The 25,594-nt window shown below is 41.1% G+C and overlaps 1 protein-coding gene and 1 long non-coding RNA gene across 2 annotated transcripts in view; one reads left to right on the forward strand and one right to left on the reverse strand.

Moving 5' to 3' along the window:
• The window catches only part of NKAIN2 (sodium/potassium transporting ATPase interacting 2), a 746,352-nt gene that overhangs the window by 259,714 nt on the left and 461,044 nt on the right, over nucleotides 1-25,594 (reverse strand). The window lies entirely within an intron of this gene.
• The window catches only part of LOC120402231, a 30,834-nt gene continuing 18,741 nt past the window's right edge, over nucleotides 13,502-25,594 (forward strand). Inside the window, exon 1 of the long non-coding RNA XR_005597073.1 lies at nucleotides 13,502-13,833. This is a non-coding gene — a long non-coding RNA (uncharacterized LOC120402231). The remainder of the gene's footprint in view (nucleotides 13,834-25,594) is intronic.

A 25,594-nucleotide genomic window follows, 5' to 3' on the forward strand; every position in this document is an offset into this window, starting at 1 on the left:
TGCCACCTTCATTTACAGGTACGTGAGCGAACAAGTGGCCATAGGTGCAAAGGGTGGTCTAGTTAGGCTTTTTAAAACTAGATTTAGATCCCAAGTTGGAGTGGGGTAGGGATAGAGGTTCACTATGCACTTGAAGAATCTCTTTGTAGTTGGGTGGGTGAAAATTGAGTATCCCTCTACTTGCTGACGGAAAGCCGTTATGGCCGCAAGGTGCACTTTGAGCAAACAGAGGGATAGCCCTGACCTCTTGAGATGAAGCAGGTAGTCCAACATCATGGGAAGGGTGGAAGATCCTGGGGTATAGTGTCTGGAATTGCACCAAACCTGAAACCCTAGTCCACTTTTGCAGGTAAATGCATCAGGTAGCTGATTTTCTACTGCAGGGATCTACTCTACTGCAGCTTTGGCACACAGCCCGTCAGGGAAATCCGCTGGCGGGCCAGGACGGTTTGTTTATCTGCATTGTCCGCAGGTTCGGTCGATCACAGCTCCCACTGGCCGCGGTTCACCGGTCCAGGTCAATGGGGGCTGCGGGAAGCGGCACGGGCTGAGGGATGTGCTGGCTGCCACTTCCCTCAGCCTCCATTGGCCTGGACTGGTGAACCGCGGCCAGTGGGAGCTGCACTCGGCCAAACCTGTGGATGCTGCAGGTAAACAAACCATCCCGGCCCATCAGTGGATTTCCCTGACAGGCTGCATGCCAAAGGCTGCTGATCCCTGCTCTACTACGTAGTAACACTTCCTGCACTTCCTCAAAGTAGCAGCTCCCTAGGTGTTGCAACCATGAATAAGCCAAGCCTTGAATCAGATGATCTGTAGGTTGGGATGGAGAGTGTATCCTTCATTCTGTGAGAGGAGGCAAGGGGTGGGTTGAAGAGGGATTGGTGGACGTGTCACCAGCGGTATCAGGGATAGGTACCACATCTGTCTTGGATAGGTGGGAGCAAACAGTATGATATTTGCTTTTTCTCTTTCTATTTTTATCAAGACCAGCAGCAACAGAGGGAATGGGGGAAAGGTGTATAGGAGGCCTTTGTTCCATGGAAGAAAGAGAATGTCCCCTGATGAGCGTTTCTCAAGACTGGCTCTGGAGCAATAGAGTGGGGATTTTCTGATAGAATATGCTGTGGAGCACTGTTGGGTTCATTTCCCACTTGTGGTTGTGTGAGAACTTGTGACTGAGACTGTCTGATGCTACCAGGGCCGGCTCCAGACCCTAGCGCACCAAGCGCGTGGTTGGGGCGGCGTTCCGTGGGAGGGCGGCAGGCGGCTCTGGTGGACCTCCCGCAGATGTGCCTGCGGAGGGTCCGCTGGTCCCGCGGCTCTGGTGGAGCATCCGCAGGTGTGCCTGCGGGAGGTCCACTGGAGCCACGGGACCAGCGGACCCTCCGCAGGCACATCTGCAGGAGATCCACCGGAGCCACGGGACCGGCGACCGCCAGAGCGCCCCCCACGGCGTGCCACCCTGCTTGGGGCAGCACAAATTCTAGAACCGCCCCTGGATGCTATTCTGCACTCCCGGTAGGTAGGCTGCTGATATTAAGACATTGTGGCGAATGCACCTTTAGTGCTTCCATGCACAGGGAGGATGATCTGGGGCCCACTTGATAATTTATATAATACATGCACACAATGTTGTCTGTCATAATTTTTCATGTGCCTATTTCTGATCAATGGAAGAAAGTGAGTACAAGAATTTCTGATTGGTCTGAGTTCGAGGAGATTGTTGTGGAGAGTAGTCTCTGTGGGCAACCACTTCCCCTCAGAATGAGGTTGTTGAGATGCACTCCCCAGACAATTAGGGATGCATTCATAGTTAAAAGCAATGTCGGGCAGGTGGTTGTGTGAACGGGACGCCCATACAGATGTTTGTTGAGTCTTTCCACCAATCCAGGGAGCATTTGACCCTGGAGAGCACCAAGAGAGGTTTGTCTAACCTGTGTTTGTTTGGTCTGTAAACAGATCGGAACCATGCCTGTGGACACCTCATGAGTAGTCTGGCATGAGATATTACAAACGTGCCTGCTGCCACGTATCCCAGAAGCTGGAGGCAATGTGTGGCTGACGTTTGTGGGCTGGCTTGAATTGTCTCTATGAGCATGGTCAGGCTGTGAAATCTATGTAACAGGAGGAATGCTTTCACTTGCAGTGAGTCCAGATTGGCCCCTATAAACTCCAAGCGCTATACCAGAGTTAAGGTCAATTTTTGGACACTAATTTGTAGCCCCAGCTTCGTGAACATGTCCATAGTTCCGTAGGTGGCATGTAGGGTGTCTTCAAGAGAGTGGGTCCTGAGGAGACAATCGTCCAAGAATGAATACATCGTGATCTCCAGGGTGCGTAAGTGAGTCGCTACTACAGAGAGGACCTTGGAGAATACTCTGTGAGCCGACAAGAGGCCAAAGGGGAGTACTCTGTACTGGTAATGGTCATCTGTGGGATGATAGAGTGGATATGTGGAAATATGCATCCTGGAGGTTGAGAGCTGAGAACCAGTCTCCTTGTTCCAGAGATGAGATAATCACTGCTAGTGTGACAGTCTTGAATTTTTGAGCCTTCACGTATTTGTTCAGGTGTCTGAGGTCCAGTATGGGTCTACAACCTCTCTTTTTCTTGGGGATCAGGACATAATGGGGAATAAAAACCTTTGCCTCTGAGATGTATGGGAATGGGCTCTTTGGCTCCCAGGCGTATGAGGTGATCTTTACCCTGTCTTAACAGCCTCTCCTGAGAAGAGTATCTGAAGACAGACAGGGAGGATGGGTAGGAGGGGAGGAAGGTGAAATGGATAGAATATCAATGGAGATAATCTTTAGGACTCATCTGTTGGTTATGTGTTCCCAATTTTGAAAGAACAGAGCAAGGCGATGGATATGAACAGAGCAAGGCAAAGGGATGCAAGAGGTTGGAAAGTTGCAGCTGATGTCACAATGGTTTCTTGGGCCTTGACCAAGGCACCAATACTGTTGTTTTGAAGTGGAAGGTTGTGATGTTGAGAATTGAGGTCCTGATGGTTTATGAAATGTGGACTTTTTCTGCTGTGGCTCATTGCAGCACTGTCAGAATCAGAAGTGCAGGGATGCAGACATACCTACCGTGGAGCACTTAGAGGGACACTACTCGAAGAAGAATCGTAATGTTCTCATCACTTCCCTTTTAACTGTTCAAGTTTTCATTTACAGGTTAAACTAGTATAGACACCTCCAAGCGTTTACTGATGAAGTAGATCCTTCTCCCATTCCACTCTGACAGATTATATACAGGAATAATCTGTCTAGAAAGAATGTGCATGGAGCCACTGTTGGCCAGAAGATGGGCTTGGCATTAGTGTGTACCCAGAAGAGACAGGAAGAACACAGCTGACTTTCAGATTCTATATGGAATTTTCAGGGCAGCTAGAAAAATCAGTCTGACTGGTAAACTGAGTAATTTTGATCGAAGTCTAGGAGAGGAATAAAAATGGAACCCTTCAATACCATATGTACAGTCACTTTCCCACCTAAAAAGATACTTAAACTCAAACATGAAATCTGCCATCAGACTCAGAAACCCTATTTGGTATCCTGAATGTCTGTGATTTTAGATACTGGCTGTGAAGATTCTAGTAATAGACTGAAAACCATGAGACTTGCTTTCATTTTCTTCACTTTACCTTGTTATTTTAAACTTATAGCAGTATTATTTTGTCAGCAAGAAATGGAAATAAATCACTCCACGGAAGAGCATCAAGCCTCCACTCTTGATTCCTTATATATGATCTGAACAATGGTAAAGTGCCTTCTCAGTGCAGTGATAGGCTTCATTTCTCACTGTTGCCAAAGAAAATCCGCTCGCAGTGATCAGTGTACTAGGAAATGGAAAGAATGCTAGTAAAGACAGCACAGAAACTTTAACACACTATTATAAAGTAAGGTTTTAATTTTCAAATGAATCTACACACCCCTGGAAAAAATAGTGTTAATAATAGAAAGATAGGGTTGCCAAGCCTCCAGGATTGTCCTGGAGTCTCCATGAATTAAAAGATTAATCTTTAATTGAAGATTATGTCATGTGATGATACCTCCAGGAAACCATCCAGCCAAAAATGGCAACCCTATAGAACAGGGATTGGCAACCTTTGGCACGCAGCTTTCCAGGGTAAGCACAATGGTGGGCCAGGCCAGTTTGTTTACCTGCCGTGTCCGCAGGTTCAGCCGACCACGGCTCCCACTGGCCGTGGTTCGCCGCTCCAGACCAATGGGGGCTGCGGGAAGCAGTGCAGGCCGAGGGATGTGCTGACTGCTGCTTCCCACAACCCCCATTGGCCTGGAGCAGTGAACCGCGGCCAGTGGGAGCCGCGATCAGCCAAACCTGTGGATGCAACAGGTAAACAAACCGGCCCAGCCCGCCTGGGTGCTTACCCTGGCGAGCCACGTTCCAAAGGTTGCCGATCCCTGCTATAGAAAGAACAAAATTGTAGGTAAATGTGGTTGTGCTGCCATGATTATACTGAGGATAGAACACTTGTGGAAAGTTTCTATCAAATGTACAATGGATAAAACAAATAAGGTTCTATTAAAATTTAGTATGTTTCTATAGAAATTATTTTTACAACCTATATAGTGAGATTACCACCCTTGCTATGGCTCCTTTACAGCACAAAAGAGACCAAAGCACCACAAAGAGGCTCTAAAAACCCTAGCCAAGGGAGAATTCCCCCAGTGCAGGAACTGTGGTAGACAGCCAGGGTACGCAGAGGACTGTCATCCAAGCCCTGGTGTAGGGGTGGTGTCAAAGCTGGAGCAGGGGAGCTCATAGCACTTAGCATCAAAAACATTCTCGCCAGCCAAGGAAGGATCCTGTCATTTAGCATTCAGGGCTGTCTAATCACTACCAAGGGCTGCTCAGGCTCCCAGAGCAGCTCATAATCAGGAGTGCATAAGGGTAGCTTGAAGCCATTTTAGCCTCCTCTTCTCACTATGCTGTGTGCATCCAAGAAGTGCAGCACAGAAGGACACCCATAGAATTTAACAGACAATGATTTTTTTTCCCTATAGGTTTTAAGCCTAGGACAGGGATATTATCCTTTTTTTTTTTTTAAATTGCAGTGATATCATATTTATAGGGTGAGGTGCTGTCATATACTGTTTGCAAAGTTCTGTGCTAGAGAAGGACACAAGTAGTAACATTTGGATCTGGATTTCAAAGACTGCAAAGTACTGGGGTTGCTTCAGTCAGCTGGTTTGGGTTCAGCCCATCATAAAGATACAGACCATTTGAAAAATTTGGAACCAGATTCTATTCCAGACTGTGAACCCTTCCTACCAACATTAAGGGATGGTCACATTTTGGATTTATTTTGGGTCCATCTCTATCTTCCATCATGTCAGAACACATGAAAATATTTATATGCGGAGATTATCCCAGAATATGCACTAGTCTAATTATTGCAACCAAGAAATATTCTTGCTCCTAAAGAAATAAAGCTTTTGGCACACATATCATTGAGAAACAGAAGAAATGCCTGTGTTACCCTTTGTTAAACTCAAGTAAGTTCCCTAGCAACCCAAGCATTATCTTTGTGGTGGATAAAAACACATGGGCATAATTCAGAAGCTGAGCGGCTTTGACAGCAATCATGGTTTTTGACCACTGAAATTAATTACCCAAGATCCTGGCTACAGTCCAAGTATTTTCCGTAAAGGATATAAGCATCAGTAGGGTATTTTGCCTAATGCTAATGCACTTCATTTTCTGTTACAAGATAAAAATCAGTCTCTGTGTATCTGATGTACAAAACAAAGTGCAGAGGATACCACTTTAATCGTCACATTAAACTTTGGTATGTCCATTGACAAGAACACAACCACACTATCAAGGTGACGTTTTTAGATTCATGTGAGGGTATAATTAATGGCCTAACTAAAAATACTTTCAGAAAACCACCTTCTTTAAGAAAAATACAAGTTTTTTTTCCCACTGCTACATTTCAGATAATGGCTGTTAATGTAAGCTGGCTGAAGCAAAACTGAATCTAGGGACAAGAGTGGTAAAGAAGGCAGTCTGCAATTGGAATTCTAGGACAATTAATTTATATTGTCCTCTGTGTATAGTGAAGTCATTAACAGACAAATGAGATGTTAAAAAAAATGCACCCACATACTTGATTAAAAAAGCTACATATTTGATTAAAAAAAATCAAAGATCACTGAGGAAAATTATATGATGGAATATCCATCTTTCTTCCTGCTGGGGCAAAGCACCATTGCTTAAAGACTTCTCATGCTATCCTATAATCCTCCAGTTTATGGAGGATAAAGGAATAACCCTCATTAGCCAGCCTGATTTAAGAAACCTGTTTCCTTTACAGTGGATTCTATGTGGTCCACTGAAACTTGACTGCTTTCCAGACCTGTATTTTTCTCCACTTTAAATCTCAGGATTAAACAACACCACTATCTAGTGGTATCCCACAGGGCCGGGTTTACTCCAGTATATGCCTTGTTCTAAAATGGCAGAATTCATGCTGAGGAGATACCATTACCATCTAATAAAGAAAAAAATATGTTCCCTCAATTTCTTGGCTCTCCCTTGTTTTGTTTTGTTTTAAAGAAATGATTATTCAAATACAAAGAGGTAAAACAAATGCTGCTAGTTTAAGGTATGCACCTTTCAGCAGGTACAATAGCCAGATCCATGGAAAGATTAAAACAAATCAAGCCATGTGTTTATAACCTGCTCTTTTATTTATGTGAGTAGAACCAATCTCCCATTCTCCATATAAGCATATCCCAAGAATTTTTACATAGATACTTGGAATTGGATTGGCCTTGTACACAGCATCTTCAATGCTATTCACCAAGTTCATTGTTTTAAAGTTCCCTATAACACACACACACACACACACACACACACACACACACACAGAGTATATGTTGGAGTTGTCTCACTTGTTTTCTTTCACCACTATCATTCCTGTATTATGCAGACAATATTATTATGGAAACAAAGGTGCAAATACTTCATATTACCTAGTTAAGGTTATGGTCTAAATTTAATTATGGCAATTGATAGCCCCATTGAACATGGTTGTTAAAAAAAGAAAGAAATTAAAACAAGCAAACATTGCATTGGCTTGTAGGTTGACACAAACAGGCAGTATACTTTTTAACTAAACTACCTCATTACGTTTTAGGAGTCTATTATTTCTTGTCTTATTATTATTCTAAATACAATAATATGGCTTCTATGACTCATGCATAGTAACTCAGGACAGATTTCTTTCTGATGTGCACTGTATTAGTCATACTTTTCTCGAACACAAATGATATAAAGTGCAGCCTCTGTACTTGCTATTGTATCCTAGAAAAATACTACTATATTAATTGGTGCTGCAATTAACAATGGAATATAAACAAACATCACTCAAAAATAGCTTCTGAAATTCAGGAAGATGGGGGGGATCATTCTCTTTTGCATTCTTTTATTGATACTACTGCAGAGAGTTCATTGCTACATAATAATTCTTCCGTGGTTTGTCAGAAATATGAGCTAAAAGAGAAAAGTATAAAGGCCATAGAACATGAAGTTAAGAACCACAAAGGGAAGATTTATGATAAATCTTTTGTCCTAAGAAACAAAGGACTGCAAGATGCCAGGACCATTTGAAAAGTACTGGAATTCAAAACAAGCAAAAATATATGGTTCCTGGTCCATTAACATGGGCCAGATCTTGCCGGTCCCTAGTTCAGTGGTTCTCAACCTTTCCAGACTACTATACCCCTTTCAAGAGTCTAATTTGTCTTGCATACCCCCAAGTTTCACTTCACTTAAAAACTACTTGCTTACAAAATCAGACAGAAAAATACAAATGATTACCATTACTGAAAAATTGCTTACTTTCTCATTTTGTCTGTATGAAATTTTAGTTTGTACTGACTTCATTAGTGCTTTTTAGGTAGCTTGTTGTAAACCAGCCAAATATCTAGATGAGTTGACGTAACCACTGGAAGATCTCTGCGTAACCCCAGGGGTACGCGTACCCTTAGTTGAGAACCACTGCCCTCATTAATCTGTGGCACGATTTGGTTAGCCTATGTTAACCACCCAATGGACTCATCCTCTTTGGCAACGTTGAATACGTTCAGGCAAGTCTCATCCTTTAGTTGTTCATCTCTAATTTGCTGAAGTCAGCTGGTAGATGCTGGAATTGCTGCCAGGACAAGGTCAATGTAGACTTTGACATATATCTCTACAGACTTTTCTTCTGTTGGTGGCTGCTTAATTGGGGCTCTGGGCAGACTTTCTGTAGCTATGAGTGCTTTCCCTGGTATGTGTTCAATAGACCATCACAAGAGAAAGCTAGGACTCTGGTGGATAGAGTAAACATGCAAATGAAATGGTGGCTGCCTAGAGAAGGAGTGATAGTGATGGGAGCATGTCTCTTCCTCCTTTAAGTTTGGAACCCCTTCATCCTGATCCCATTAGGGGTTGCATGACCTCTTCCTCACCTCCTGATTGCAGCTTGTGCAGCTCAACCTGGGCCAGGTTTGGTGAGACTGAGCAGGCTAATGGGCAAATGAGGCACGTGATTGATGGAGTGGGGGAAATACACTATACGAAATCCATGAACATCCATACATGTAGCCATGTAAATGAGATCACCTGGGAGAATAGCTTCAATGTGATACCAAAGTAACTTTCCTCTCCCGTCTCTGAATTTACCCTTCTCAGATATTTGGGAGCTTGCCTTCCTGTACCAGTTTTATTAATGCATCACATTCCAGGTTGTCAAGCTTAATGGGTGACATGGGCTTTAGAGTGAATGACACTTAGTGTTTGTTCGGTTGACCAGTTGGTTGTCAACCAAATGTCCATATCCAAATAATACTGACCTGCCCAAAAAGTGTCACATAATTTATGTATTGAATGTAAAGCGCTTTTATATGCAGAAAAACAGTTATTGTGGCACAGGTGGGCCATGGAGTTTTTATATCATGTTGAGTGGGCCCTCAGAAAGAAAAAAGGTTGAGAACCCCTACCTTAGGATATAATGGTGATGTGCTTTATCCAGTCAATTTTAAATAGCTCAAGTTACTGAGGTTCTATCACTTCCTTTGGGAGATTATTTCTTATTGTAAGATTTTAGTATTAGGAAAAGTATGATATTCAGCTTCAATCTTCCTTTGCTTGTTTACATCCAAATCACTCCTAGTTATTTTTGTTTGAACTACCCCTAAGCCATTCTGATCTCTCCTTGGTGTTTGCACTCTTAAAATACTTATGATGTGTTGCATATCCTTCATTAGTCATAATTTAGACAAGCACCATGCATTTAGCTCTTTTAGTTTTTCCTCATAAATCAGTCCTTCAAGCCCAGTCATCATTTTTATTGCTCTTCTTCTAACCGCTGATAGTGTTCAAAACTACATTGTCCACAACTGCAATAAGCAAGAGAAGAAAGGAAACAAAGACTGGAGTTAAATAAACAAAACACACATACATATACACTTGATCTTATATATTTGTCTACAAATGTGCCTATATATCTTACCCCAATGTACTGAAGACTGATTAATGGAAACATTTACAGTATTTAAGATCTGTCATGCTTCAAAAATAGTTAACACTTTTGTTCAAGATTAGTCCACGGCTTGACAGGCAAATAACACATTTTTGACAGTCAAATATTTACAATATCCTATCCTAATGGTTTCAGGTTAAAACAAGGACACTTCTTTTCCCCCATAAGGATAATGAATACTGGAAGCCCGACATCTGAGGCTTTATGGCTGAGGTGTAAGTTTTAATGAAACTATTTATAAAATGGGATCTGTATTCCTGATGAGAGCAAAGACCTACTCTACTAGCTTTCTCTTACAGACAGCTTTATAACATAGACCATTCTGAAAAATTTACTATACGAGAGGAAGACAATCCCATGGGAGTTAAGGGCAAACACCTTGTCTTGTAGTTCGCTAAGCAGAGCTAATATACACAGAGCAATCAGCTAGGCTTATGAATACAGGTCCTGTATTATGCGTGTGTATTGTGTGTGTGTGTATTGTGTGTGTGTGTGTGTGTGTGTGTGTATAAGAGAAATACACATACACATACCTATATACACATACAAAAAATGGAGGCTGCAAAAATGAATAAATGAACTTCAGATATTTTGAAGCCATGTTGTTGTGCATTTGTTTCAATTTTAGAAATAAAGAGAATTAGAAAATTGGATTTTTTTTCTCTAAAGGAATACACCCAGTAAAATAAGATATAAATAACCAGTTTTAATTTACCAAAAGTTATAATGGCTCAGCTCATACTAGCTCTACTCCTTTTATTAAGGGTCTGTCAGTGATCTCATCACAAATCTAATTTTTTGAGGGGTTTATAACTCCGCCACTTTAAATTTGCTTCAGTATGAAACCTGCCTAAAAGGGTTACTAGCCTGGATTAATTGTTTTAATTTAATTTTACTGCTATGTTTAGTGTATTAAGTTACCGTGGTTATTTTGAGATTACAGGTGCATAGGAAAATGCAGAATTCTCAAGCCTTTAAATGTGTAAAAAAGAAAAAAAGCAACAAATGTAAGGATTTTTTCCCCCTACTTGAAAAACTGGTCTCTGTGAGCTCCTCTATATCAAACCAGGTAAGCTGGGTTTACTCATTTGTCAGCAGGAGGATAGATTACAAATGAACACTATATGCATTTTTCAAGCAGTAGAACCTCATATAATTATAAAAAAAGGATGAAAACATTTGACAAAAGTTAGGTAATTAGAGAAGATATAGTTACTCAGATATATTTAGAGATATAGCTCTACAATTGTGGTCTCATTGAACATGCCACTGCCCCTCAGAGAAGTCTGCCTTTTTCATAAAGTATTCATGTAATATACATACACTTTACTCTTTACATCACTTCAAAGATTTGAACAAAGGTGTAATTCTAAGCTTATCTTGGAAGTGAATAGCAGAATCTTCATCCCCACCTTGTCCTCATGAAAAGTGTCTTGAGAGAACAAGACCTAGAATTTGCTTCCTGATCTGACTGACTAAATGATAACCATAAGGATGTTTTGTGATGCAAAAGAAGCCCTCTGAGTTTCAGTGGACAGTTGCATCAGAGATTTTGCAACCACAATGGGTTCCCATTCTATTTTTAAAAGAGCAGATCCATGCAAAGAAGCCTCTGAAAAATGGGGGATCTGTTTAAGGGCATGTCTACACAGGGACACACAGGTAAGTTAAGGCAAATCAACTTAAGGTGTGAAGTCAATGCTCCTCAGTTCAATATGTTAAATCCCATGTGGATGGTTTCATCCAGAAGTGAAGTGATCGTGGTTTGCTGTAAGTGAGCTAAGACCATTTTACTCCTAAATGAGAGCATGCTTTAACTTATGTGCACTGACTTCACAACTTTAATTGATTCTCCTTAAATTTCTTGAGTGTCCCCATGTAGACAAACCTGGGAGTAAGGTTAATAAGGGCATGTCTACACTACAAACTTGTACTAATGCAAATTACATTGGCATAAAGTCTCTGAAGTCAGTATATCACGGGTGCATGTGCATACTTGGCTCCTTGTGTTACTGCTGTGCATACTCGCCAGAAGTGCTTGTTTTGATGCACACTGTGGTGCACCATGGGTAGGTATCCGAGTGTGCAACTCGCCATCATCCATCTCACTGTCTTTTGAGAAGTTTTGGCAATTCATGGTGGGGCAGAAGCAAGTCGCACAGGAATGACTGGAATTGTGTGGGCAAGTTTCCATCATACAACTTTCTCCATTCCATAATGCTATGTCTATTCCATAATTTTTGTTCCTATATTTAAAATTCCACAAATCTGCATGGGACTTGCTGTTGTCCTATATCTCTGACAGAAGCATGGAACATACACAGCTATACATTACTGTGATGAGCGTTGCAACCACAGGATGGACAATCCTCTGATATTTGCAGAGAAGAGCCCCCAGGAACACAATTTCCTGAGGGACAGATTGCTGTCAGACATAGCAGAACCAATTAATGATTGTTGGTGGTTTTCACGGAGTAGCTACAAATGGTTACCAGAGTTACTTATGGGGGAGGGCTCAGTCCTTCTCCAGCGGTGCCTCCCCTCCCCCCCAGCACATTTGGCCATTCTCCCTGGCAGCAGGGCCTGGATGGGGAGTGAGAGGGAGCCGCTTCTCACACTGGCTGAAGATGGTCGCTCCAGGTCACTGCTCTGTACAGTGCAGCAGCTGCCTGAGAGAGAGCCCGGCTGGGGAGGTAGCGGCAGCAGGCTGCCTGGGTCCAGCTGCCAGGGACAGGGGCCGAGCGAGCTGGAGCCGCCTCTCCCCTTCCTGGCATGTTTCCAGCTCACTTGTGAGGGAGGTTTTAAAAGAGGAGGGAAGATTCTGGTCTCCGTGACCCCTGGGCAGTGGAGTTCACAACTGTGGCCAGTGCAATCCATGTCAGGCATTGTGGGTCAGCTGCTGCAGGACTTTCAGGGTCAACAGAAGTAATGCAGTGTCTACATTCACACTGTGTTGACATCAGTACATGGGGCCATGGTCAATGCCACTTAGGGAGGTGGTCTATTACTCTTACTTACTTACAAAACACTACTAATGTTTTAAGCCAAAATAAGTGGAAGAAATGAGCCCAAATACTATGATATGTAGAAATAACGGAAGTTTTGAGACGTTGGCAGCAAAAGCCACTCCTGGCTTTTTATTCATCAGTCACCCCTTTTCAGTCAGTCAGTCATTCATTATCTCTCAAAAGTGATGAAGAAAGAACCAATATCTGAGGATTGGGGTGAAATATGGGAATATGATGAAGATGGTACAGACTGCATAGTAGAAGAGACAGTTTTCAGAGGAAAACCTCTGAGAACCAGCTGTGCTTCAAACAAGGAAGTAACTAGGATAAGGACAGGTTACTCAAGTTCTTCGAGATGTGCATCCCTGTGGGCCCGCCACTTCAGGTGTGCATGCGCCCTGTGCCTTTGATTGGAGATTTTTAGTAGCATGCCTGTTCAGCCCATGCATGCGCTCTGTATAGGGCTGTATGGGCAAATTGCCCTCAGTTCCTTCTTCTCTTCAAAGTCCCTCAGAGGAAATTCTAAGTCAGAGGGGAGGAAGATGGATAGTGAAGCACCCACAGGGAAACACATCTTGAAGAACTCCAGCTACTGCACAAGGTGAGTAACCTCCCCTTCTTCTTCGAGTAGTGTCCCTGTCAGTGCTCCACTTCAGGTGACTCTCTAGCAGTAACCCCTTTAGGAGTTGGGAGTTTCGGAACAAAGTCCTTCACAGAAGAAAGAACTGTGTGGCTTACTGCAGCATCTGATGTGGCAGTCTGAACCAAAGCATAATGAGTGGAAAATATATGCACCAAGGCCCATGTTGCAGCCTTGCAGATTTCAGCAACTGAGCGTTCTAGAGTAGGGCTATGGATGTAGATTGTGATCTAGTAGAATGTGAAACCATAGCAGAACCATAACAGGCAATAATGCATACAGAAAGCCATTTAGAAAGTCTCTGAGTGGAGGCAGACCTATCTGCAATTGAAACAAAGAGTCTAAGGGGTCTTCATGAATGACCCGATTCTGTCAAGTAAAGGCTAATGCTCTCTAATGCTGTGTAAACTGATGCGGCTTAGGAAAGAAAACTGGAAGGTGAATAGTTTGATTAATATGAAACTTGGAAGAAACCTTAGGTAAAATTTTTCGAGAGGCTTGTAATGATACCTGCGCCTTGGAGAAGAACAGAGTCAATTGAGGGACTGCCATTACAGGCCCCATCTCTCCAACCCATCGACTTCCATGGGGTCAAGATCATAACCCAGATGCTTCAGAGGAAGGTATAATATCCCCATAATGGAAAATTAGTCAGTAATATTTCCAAGGAGGAAGTTTCTTCTAAAAGCCTGTAAGCCATGCCTTGAACATGAGGATTTATATCTCGTATAAATGTTTATCCCAGACAGAGTTACTATGTTTTTTTCTTATTTGGATAGTTCTAATGAGAGGTGCTGAGTCTATGAGAGCTGAAGGTGTTTTGCAACTTTGAAATGTAAGCTATTTCTATTTAGGCACATTAATATGGATTTAAGAACCTAACCTTTGGGAACCAGGTTTGAAAAAAAATGGCTGAAAACTACAGAAATGAGCAATCAGAAGGATGAGAACGAAGATGGCCAAAAGTCTTGAAATGTTAAAAGATCTTTTGTTGTCTAATTTCCTAAAAATGTTCAATGCTCTTGAAATCTTATTCTTTCTCCAATTTGCAATTTTGCTTGTATTTATTTTTATAAATGCAATATTTTAAGTCCATCCTTAACATATCTATACAGCAGAGCCTACATTCTAATCTTAATTAAAACTGTAAATCTAGAATAAAGCCTTTGGCTTCTATGGAGTTACTCCAGATTAACAGTGGTTAAAATGAGAGTAGGATTTAGCTTGCAATTATATTTACACACTGTATTATACTGGGCAGTAAGAGGCTGTTACTGAACTGGTTGGATATTTTTTCCTCTTAAAAGCGCACATGTGATAATTTGTATTTGGCAGTTAGCCATCTGGTCACTTAAAATTTTAAATTTCTCAAATGAAATGCTTCTCATTAAACTACATACCAATAGCATGAAAGTACCTCACTTATACTTGATTGACATACAACAAGGTATGAACAATGTCTGTTGTAATGAAGTGAAGCAAGTGACCTCAGAAGCTAGAAGATGCTGCCAAACATTTGAATTGTATCCAAAAGAAGTGTCTGTTTTCCCCTACAATCTACTTAATGCAAAATGTATTAGTATCTTGGTACTGCACAGCTGTGCTTCTCTACCAAAGGAGGATAATGCCTGCTTTCAGATTTGGAAAAAAAAGTCCCTCTTAACTGGATTTGGTATCTTTATCTGCATTCAAGTTGCTACTTATTTATTTTTAAATAACTGCATTCTGGCAACATTTTATATGCACTAGTGGAACAAATACTGTTATAGGAGGTCAAGTTTGATGTCAACATCCAGCTGGGTTTCAAGAAAAAACATTCAAGAAACAAAATGACTATGCAAGAAAACTTGCCACTTGACTTTTTTTGCATTTAGTTGGAACATCAAACAAAATTACTTCATGATCTTAAAACTGATGGCCCCATTCCCAATTGAAATGATTACAGACCTGTTTGCATTGGCTGAAATAGCTTTTATAATCTGTTATTTTCCTCCCCAAAATTTGCATAGTGGAACCTCTGCCCTAAGCCCCATCATTAGCCCATTCACCCTGGTCCCTGCCTCTACTCACCACATGCTGAAGCACAAGAGGCCCTGGGGAATTGAACTATGCACTGTCTAAGCAATCTGCACCCCATGCAGAGTCTACTGGAATTCTGTCCCCCGAGTGTGCAGGAGAATTGCACTGGTTTTGCTGGCTGTGGAGCCGCTTCATCCACAGAGGATGAAATTTTTGGGAACCTCAATCTCCACCTACAGACAGGGCTCGGGTACCTGGTAGTTTGAATTTATAAATTCCAATTTCCTTTTAATTTATACCACTATAAATCAAGACAACTCCACTGAAGTTAGTAGAGTTATAATGGTGCAATGGAGAAAAGCACTTATGCACATGATTAAATCCATCCCTATTCAGGAATTAATTGAGACTGAAATATGTGCTTAAAGGTAAGCATCTGCTTAAGTACTTTTCTAAAAAAGAATGTTGTCCTGATTTGAGGCCTATGTGAGAAGAGAATCAGATTTACAGTTCTAAACTCCCCTCGGACTAGATCCTCAGCTGGAGTAAATTGAGATACCTCCAGTGGTTTCAATGGAGCTCTGTTGATTTATACATGCTGAGGATCTGGCCCATGTAAAACCAAAAGGTGGTCATATCCAGTTTGTCCTTGTGTTTCTCCCTCTAATATATCTGCTTACTTTTCAGAGAGCTGTACATGAGACCTCTTTACATTCTCTAACAAATGATTTATTTACAGTGCTAACACCTGCAGCTCTATTCTCTTTAATTCAGGATTTTATGCCCCACCTTCAGCTTGGTTTTTGGTTTCCAGCAATACATAAGGTTATGTGAACAAGCATCCGTCATGTGTGGCTCCTTTTCCATTCTTCTGCCAAGAGTGTATACTATTCATGTTGTTTCAACTGCCTTTTATCAGTTTAGGCTCTAAGGACTTCAGTTATGTCTTTTGTGCTTTGTCTACACCAGGAATTTGCACTGGTTTAATTTAAGTAATTTCTGAACCTCATTTAGTTAAAATGGTGCAAACTCTTTTATGGCACTTATGTCAATTTAAGAGTGGCTTATTTCAGTTTAGCTTACACAGAGTCTTAAATGACAAACTAAACTTAAAAAACTCTGGTTTAAAGTCTTGTTCACTGCTTTACCTAAATTGGTTTAATAACACTTCTTTCGTTGAAGTGGTGTAACAATCTCATGTAGACAAGGCCTGTTATTTGATGCATCAATTTATAATACTGTACAGGAGTTACCTTAAAAATACAGCAATTAATTCTGAAGAAGAGCTGTACTTTAACAATGTGCTCTTTTGACGGAAAACTGGTTTGTGAGTAAACATTTTCAGGAACATTTCACCGTCTGCTTGATTATGTTCACTTTGCGAAGGGCAAACATTTCAGCCTCTCCAGGCCTAGCCTAAAGACCTGGCCACACTTCTTCTATAACCGAGTCAAGGAACCTAGTTATAACACTGTTACAAGCCAGTCCATAAACAGAAACTGTGTCCCCATCGCTGAATTAAAGCTTTGTATAAGTTCAAGGTTTAACGTGGTGATAGCCCATGGTTGGGTCTTGTTTAAACTACAGCTTTTAATCATAGTTTAAGCAGGCTAGTTAATTAGGGTGTAGTTTAATTGCAAATGGCACCTAAGTCCTGCATTTATTAATATAAACTTCTCTTCAGGACTTGTTCCATAGATTGTTCTGTAGTCCATCAAATCTTTTATGTTATATTAGTAAAAAAAACAACCCTTGAAAATGTATCTGCTGTCAACTAAAAATACAATCAACAGAAAAGACATTTTACATGCATGCCCACATACATGGGGGGAAAAAAAGGATGAGGCAAAAGCAAACTGAATGCATGTATGGTGGCCTGGTGGGAGTGTAGTTTGATAGGTGAATCAGGAAGTACAGTAACACTGAAATGAGAAATCATGTGACTTTTTCTCCTTGCAGCCATTATTTAAGAAATAATAGTGTACTCTGTCAACCACAAATTCATAATTATAAGGCCTGAATTGAACTAGTTGCTGTGTTCTAATGTTGGTCACTTAGGAGAATATAGTACTTCAAAGTCTTGAGAGAGTATTAACTATTCATTACCACAAATATTGCTTACATTACACAGTGCTGTTATACATAGTCTTCCAAGTTATTTTTCTTTGTGTTCAAGCAAGTGTTCAGAAGACATGTTTCGAAGATATGTTGGATTGTTCTTAGTTTTGGTAATGTGAGATTCTATGTAGAGGCAGTGGCCCTTGTTGAGGGAGCTGCCTTGGTCTCTGATTAGAGTCCATTCTTGAGGCCGAGTTACTCCCTGGGAAGTGGGCATGGTATTGAGCTGAGATTCCTAGAAAATTGCCTGTATGGTTTTTGACCATCTCTGTTCCAAGACTTTTTATGTCTCTAAATGTAACAAGTTACACTTAATACCAGACTCTTCATCACCGATTTCTGCTTCACTGAGAAGCCAACCTGCAGTGCCACAGACATTTACTACTGCTCAGATGAGGAGTGATGCTGATGTCAGAACAGGACACTGGTGTCAGAAAAGGGGGCAATATATATATATATATAATGCCTCTATAAATGTTCATATAGTTGTATAGAGTGTAAACTGAACAAAGTACAAAACTAACACTACAGTGAATAGTAGTCCAATTAAACCTTGAGCATAAGTAAAAAAAAAAAAAAAACTTGGCTCATGTTATTATTCAGTGGTGATGGGTTGAAGACCATTAATTAATGACTAACCATTTAAGCCTTCTCTACTTTTTCTTTTAAACATTCAACATCATTGACAATGTCCCTTGATATCAACTACTTAAAAAAACTGAACACCTTGATAACTTTTTAAAATTGGAAAAATAATTGCTCATGTCTCGAGTCATGTCACTGCTCCCGTCAAAACTGCAGTCAGTGCTGCCAACAACTGCCTTTGACTCCACATCCCGGGCCTGCTACATCTCCTTTCTTTCTTCCCTGATCCACCCTGCTTCTTTTTATGGACTCCATCCCACCACCTCCTACCAGCCACACAGACTCGTAGCTCCTTCACCCATGCCTACTTTTGATCCCTGCGGCGTATCCCTCTCTTCAGCTCCCTGCACAGCCTTTCCCTATCTAATCCTATTCATCATAACTTCTCACACCATCCAATCCTCCCAGGACTACACATTTTCCTCTCCATTGGAATTCCCCTTCTTCCTCTCAATATCAACTGTACTCAACCTCTCATCTGGTATTGAGGCAGCTACTCCACTTGAACCCACTTCCCTCAGACTCCAGCTGATGTCCTGGATAACACTACCCCTAACAAAATCACCCGATATGATACTGCAGCCCCTCTTTCTTTGACTCTCACTTCAAATTTTTCTCTCTCTCCTGGCTCTGGACTACTACTATAATCCCTCCACCATTACCCTTGAACAGTAACCTCCCTCAGTACAATCAGGACCAAGATGGAATTCCATACACGATGCCACAGTGAGGTTAATTAATTCAGGAACAAAGAGCTTAAAGTGTGGCTTTGAAGAGGTTCAGCGGGATTATTAACTGTTTGTAAAATGGAATCAAGTTTGGGGCTGAGAGACGAGAACTAGAGGATATGATGAGTGACCAGTAGTTTCAGGGAACAAACTAGGAATGAAATGGAGCAAGTAAATTAACTTATCAGCTTCACTTTTCCCACCTGTAACATAGGGGTAATTTGGAGATTAGTTAGTTAACATTTGCAAAATTCTTTGAAGAGAAAAAGTATTATATTTGTGGGAAGTTTTATTATAAACATTCATAATAGTGGATTTTTTTAAAATGGGAATTATTTACTCAGTATTCCATAAATTGCTAGAGAGAACTGTTAAATATATAATTATAATCTCTCTAATAAAAAAAATATTTTACTCAACTGTCTGTAATGGCTACCAGGGAGAAGTTACAATTTATATACTAAATCCATATTTAGAAACAAACCTAAGAAAAAGTCTTAACATTTATTGGTAAAAGTCATTATATGTGTATGTTATTTAAATTTTAAAATTCAGTATCTATTTAATTTTGTATTCAAAACAATGAACCTGGTTAGACTATTTTTGAACTACTTTACCAAATTCCATAGTTTTTAACAAAATCTACATTTCTGAGTCACAGTATAGGACTACCAAATCATATCTAAACCCATTAGCTTCTATATTTTTTACATACTGTGATGGGTCTGGTACCCCAGCACCCCCTGGTGGCAGGGGCGAGCTGGAGCCTAGCGCCGCGCCACTCCCTTGTTCTTCGGCCCACCCCTGGTAACCGACGTATTACGGCCTACTGGCCAGAGTTCACATAAACACCCCCTCTCGGAGCGGGGTAGCACGGCCTAGCGGCCGGAGTCCAACAACCCCCCTCTTCGGAGCGGGGTAGCACGGCCTAGCGGCCGGAGTCCAACAACCCCCCTCTTCGGAGCGGGGTAGCACGGCCTAGCGGCCGGAGTCCAACAACCCCCCTCTTCGGAGCGGGGTAGCACAGCCTAGCGGCCAGAGTCCATAGACACCCCTTCGGAGCGGGGTAGCACGGCCTAGCGGCCGGAGTCCAACAACCCCCTCTTCGGAGCGGGGTAGCACGGCCTAGCAGCCAGAGTCCCTAGACACCCCTTTGGAGCGGAGTAGCACGGCCTAGCGGCCGGAGTCCAACAACCCCCTCTTCGGAGCGGGGTAGCACGGCCTAGCGGCCCGAGTCCATAGACACCCCTTCGGAGTGGGGTAGCACGGCCTAGCGGCCGGAGTCCAACAAACCCCCGCTCGGCGGGGATCCGCCCGCAACACGCCGAGCGGTACTGCAGCTTTAAGGCTGTCAGTCTCGACAGTCCCCTGGGTCACTTCCTACCCTGTCTAGCCGGACGTCGGCATTGTGGGAGCGGTTCCCCCGTAGGTCCCTCCCAGCAGGCGCCCCCCCCGGGGTCTCCGGTACGGCCTCTGCTCGGCTGACGCCCCGGTCCAGGCGCACTGGTTCTCTTTCTGCAGGAGCTGACGGTCTGCGTCCTTCTCCCCTGGTGGTCAGCCCCGACTGAGCAGACCTGCAGGCTTTTATACCGGTCTGCCAGTTGGAGCACGCCCAGCAGAGCTTCCTGGGCGTGGCTTCCTCTGCTATCAAAGAAGGGTTAACCCCCGCTGTACCAGTGCGGGGCTGCCCTGCCCCGTCACACATACTATAATTTAATAAAAATAATTCCACATTTTTAAGGGAGAAAAATGAGCTTCCAAGCTAAATTTGTGTGTCATATTTTAATTTGGAGAAAATTCTTATGGCTGAGTTGGAAGAATAGTGTGGTATAATTTAACACTGAGACTGAAGAGGGCGATGGGGCATAAAAATATTTTTGCTTTACAAGCAGTTGGGATACTATAGACTCCAGGACTGGATTATTTCCTTGATAAGAAACAAAGAAATTCACACATACACAGAGCACATTATAGTCATACGCTAATGTATTTGCACTTATGTACACTTTTAAACGGAGATATTAGTTGACAAAAACAAAGTGCAGCTTTAATACTCAGACACAGAAAACAAACACTAGCAGACAATACTATACTGAAACCAAATGTCCAACCAGACACCTGTCCTATTAGTATTTCTAACACTGCTCCTTTGATATGCTCATGTCATTCAAAATCATCACTCTCAGCTACCTAATCCAGATGTCAATCAATATTATTCTATGGGTGGAGTCACTATGTTCATTGCTCTGATTCACATCTCTAATTTCCTGCATTTCAAAACTGCCTCTGCTTTTGGAACGATCAGTGCTGTTAAACCTCCCAACACTGAAACAAGGTGATACCAATTGTCAAAATTCCTGATTTAGTATTCCAGTAAAACCTATTCAAAATGAGCTGGATAGAGCTTCTTCTTCTTAAACGCTTAGCCAGACAGTCGGCCGTAACGATCGTTCACCATTTGGATGGAGCTGATAATAAATAAATAATTTGTGATGATAAATGATGTCTTAGAGAGTACACTTATAAAGTGTGGATGAGACCAAGCTGAGAGGGGATACAAGCACTCGGGAGGACAGGATTCGAATTCAAAATGATCTTGACAAACAGAAGAAAAGGGCTAAAATAAAAATGATCAAATTTAATAAGGACAAATGTAAAAGTACTACACTTAGGAAGGAATAATCAATTACACAAATACAAAATGGGAAATGACTGCCTAGGATGGAGTACTACAGAAAAGAATCTTGGGGTTATCGTGGACTACAAACTAAATATGAGTCAACAATGAAATACTGTTGCAAAAAAAACCCCAAAACATTCTGGGACTTATTAACAGAAATGTTGTAAGTGAGATACAAGAAGTAATTCGTCCATTCTAGCAAGCACTGATAAAGCCTCAACTGGAGTACTGTGTACAGTTCTGGGCATCATACTTCAGGAGAACATGTGGACAAATTGGAGAAAGTCCAGAGGAGAGCAATAAAACTAATTAAAAGGTCTAGAAAACATGACCTAGAAGGAAATATTGAAAAAAATTGGTTTGTTTAGTCTGGAGAAGAGAAAACTAAGGGGGGACACGAGAAAAGTCAAGTACATAAAAGGTTGGTATAAAGAAAAGGGTGGTAATTGTTCTCCTTAACCAACGAAGACAGGACAAGAAGTAATGGGTTTATATTACAGAAAGAGAGATTTAGGTTAGACATTAGGAAAAACTTCTTAACTGTAAGATCAGTTAAGCACTGGAATAAATTACCCAGGGAGACTGTGGAATCTCCGTCATTGGAGGTTTTTAAGAATGGATTAGACAAACACCTGTCAGGGATGGTCTCTAGATAATACTTCTGCTTCAGTGCCAGATGAGCTATCAAAGACCCTTCCAGTCCTACATTTCTATGATTCTATGAGGTGGCTGTTAACCATTTTTTAGAGACTCCCTTTTCTGTCTAAATTATAATTTATAGTATAAATGGTATGTTTAATAGTTTTCCCACTTTTGTTACAATACAGCTATTATAGTAAATGGGCAGACACATGATCAAGCACGCACACACTTGCACAAATCTGCATGCATGTGTTCATATGCGCACACACACACACAAAACACTGAAACTCTGAAAGAAAAGGATCTGGGAAACTCAAACCTTGCTCAAGAGTAAGCTTTGAAGAAAGCCTTACAAACCTCAGCACTAGGCAGTGCGGTAAGCTGAGTACTGTAAGTTCTTTGCTTCTTAAAAGAAATACTACCTTGCAATTAGCAGTCCCTGTTCATTTGCAAGGTCTAAAAGTAGCACCGATTCTTTTTGTTCCTCATTTAGTTTGTACTCACTTTTTGGGGGGAGGGAGAAATCTGCAAATTGGAAATTCCATTTACAAACATTTTTATATCAAAATATGTATCTTCACATGAAAGTCAAAGATACCTTTTTGAAATATGTGCTTTTTAAGTTTTTCAAAGAATTATTTTCAAAAAGGCAAGCACCTCATCAGTTCTCATACGCATAAATCTTCAAATACTTTTTTTTTGAAGAATTGCATTTAAAAGTGTGTTTAGTCATATACTAAGCAAGAGAGCTGCAAAAAAAAGTCTTTGAATCTGAACTACAGCTCATCGTAATCTGGTTAAAATTATCTTCAGAACCACCTGTCATTATTAATGCAGAGAGAGAGGTGGAAAAATACCTTCAGCCCTGCTACGTTATTGCAAATATGGTCCATCAGTTTCTCACTCTTCTGTCATATAGTAACAGCAGTTAGATTTTTGATGGATTTAGGATTTTGCTGCAGTAGCTGAATGTGTAACTGCTTTTATTGAAACTGTTTCTCTGGGAGTGTCCTATCATTTTTACAGCATTTACATTAATTTCAAATATGAAATGACTCAACTTTTAACATACCAGTGTTAGGTTAAAAAAAATCCTCAACTTTGCCAGCCCATTGGGCCTTTTGTGTTAAAATGTATAGATTGGTTTAAGCAAAGTTTAAGTAAAATACATCAACCAATCTGTATATTAACAAAATGCTTAAGAAATGTCAGGAAATGTTAACTGTTTTTATACATAAAGGGCTTAAACCTACAAGGGTGCTCAGGCCCTCAACTCCCAATGAATTTATTGAGAGTTGAAGGCGCTCAGTATCACACATGACTGAGCCCACAGTTGCTTAGTGCAAGATATGGAAAATACTCTTCTATTAAGATCTTTTCTCACTCGCTGTACCAGTACTGTCCACACCCGGCATGGTGCTATCTCCATTCATGTGTAGGCATACTACCCTCTGCCAAGTTAAGGTTCTTTTGGTTATGACAGTGGGAGGAATAGGCTTGAGCACTGACTTCAAGGTCCAATGCCAAGTGTTTCAGTTCACACTAAAGACTGGATCATCTGCTAAACAGGACAGGAAACTCTCAGAATTGTCACTGTTTTGTTCAGTCAGTGTGTCGTTCCTTTCCCCGCCGCAGGTTTCACCAGAGGGAACCAGGCTGTGCCTCTGCATTACCTTCTGTCTCCAGCTCATTATTTTGGTTATTTCTTACTATTATGCATTTATAAGACTCATCACCATGGCTTCTATGAGTACATTATAGGATTTAAATCTGGAATAAAGTGACATTTTCCCTAAAATTGGGATCAGACATTGTCCTGTGTGATCACTTACAGCAAGACAACCAACTCTTTGGAAGGACCTAAGGATTGGAAATAGGGAACTAGTTTAAATGCCAGGGATGCCAAAGCCTACAGATAGTAGAAAGCCTGATCAAAACTGTGGTGTATATCATGCTCTAGAAGTAGACAGACCTCACACATATTTCCAGCAGGACTAAAGTCCAGAAGTACAAGCCTACCACTATAAATACGCTCTGCTTCTGACTTCTTTCTACATTACCATAAGCACAGGTGTCTGGACACAAAGTGAAAAGCAGTCTCTCAGATAATTAGGACCTAGACCATTTAGGGCTCTATACCAGCACCCTAAATTTCTCCTAGAAGTTAACTGGCAGCCATTGGAAAGTACAGAGCACAACTGTATTATGCTTGATACTCTAACCTGTTCACAGGGCAGGCAGCCATATTCTGTGTTAGCTGAAGCTTCTGAGAGCTCTTGCTTCAAGGAAGATCCTCAGGAAGCCTGTATTTCCAAAATTTAGCCTTGAGTTGATAAAGTATGATTAGCTTATGTGGCAGGAACAGAAAAGGACTCAAATGCTTTTTACTTTTGGTGGCCATTTCCCATGTATGAGACACTGCAAAATTACAGGGCTAGAATAATTACTTTGAAGGAATAGTACTGACTTCAGTATTTTGTTTTGCTTTTCAAACTAGTAGGCTAATCACTTGCATTTCATTACATTAATGTGCACCCAATATAAACTGCAAATGTGCAACAATAATAGTTCTGCTTTGCCAAGAAGCCTGATATCTGAATTTTCGTAAGTTTTTTTGACATACCTTTGTTCCATGTTAAAGGATTGGTAAATTCAGCTGGAATTATATGATCATTTCTAAATAATAAAGGAAAACAATTTCAAATGGTTACTGGACTACATTATTTAACCCTGTTATTTAATGATTTAGCTTCATTTATCATTATAGTAACATTTACCTTCTCTTCTCCAGTAAACACAGAAATTCCTGTTTTCTTTCCCCAAAACTGAAAAGAGTGAACATTCAACCAACTTGAGATCAGAAGCCATACAGTGCTCTCAGTCATGCTGGCATAGATCCTTTAATTCAATGCAGTTAGTCTGCATTTACACCAGAGTAACAGAGTATCTGCCTGAGGTGCTTTCAACTCATCCTCTGAATGAAGAAAGACCTCAAACACCTATCAAAATTATATAATTATACTTTTGCTGGTTGACCTCATTTGAAGCAACCATGCCTCCATTTGCAACACTAGACAATAAGTCGCTTTTGCCATTCCAGGCTCAAAATGGCAGGCTTTCAGGCTTTATCAAATGTCTTCTGTGTGTTCATCTTTACTAAGATTATTTTTTTCCCAAACTTCATTGATTCTAAATTTTAACTATACACTTCAATGTGAACAGTGTGGAGGTTTATATATAAAGAAAATCCATTGAGTCTATTTCTTGAATTTATATTTGCGGTTTGATGTTGCTGTTTCCAGCCATTTCTTATTTTTAACGGTAACATTTAACGGTAACAACACAGAAACTTTTAATATTAGATATCCTAGTGTATTGTGATAAGGTAGATCTTCAGACCCATGTAAAAAAGAAAACCAAAAACCAGGCAGATTAAATTCTTTTTCTGGCAAATCCATAAAAACACCCAGCCAGGCCAGTCAAATACCAGCCAGGTGGAAACCCTAGTGAAGCCAGGATTTCATTCCATATGTTTGTGTGTGATTGTACAGC

Source organism: Mauremys reevesii, linkage group 3, assembly GCF_016161935.1.
Source record: "Mauremys reevesii isolate NIE-2019 linkage group 3, ASM1616193v1, whole genome shotgun sequence".
Lineage (NCBI taxonomy): Eukaryota > Metazoa > Chordata > Testudines > Geoemydidae > Mauremys > Mauremys reevesii.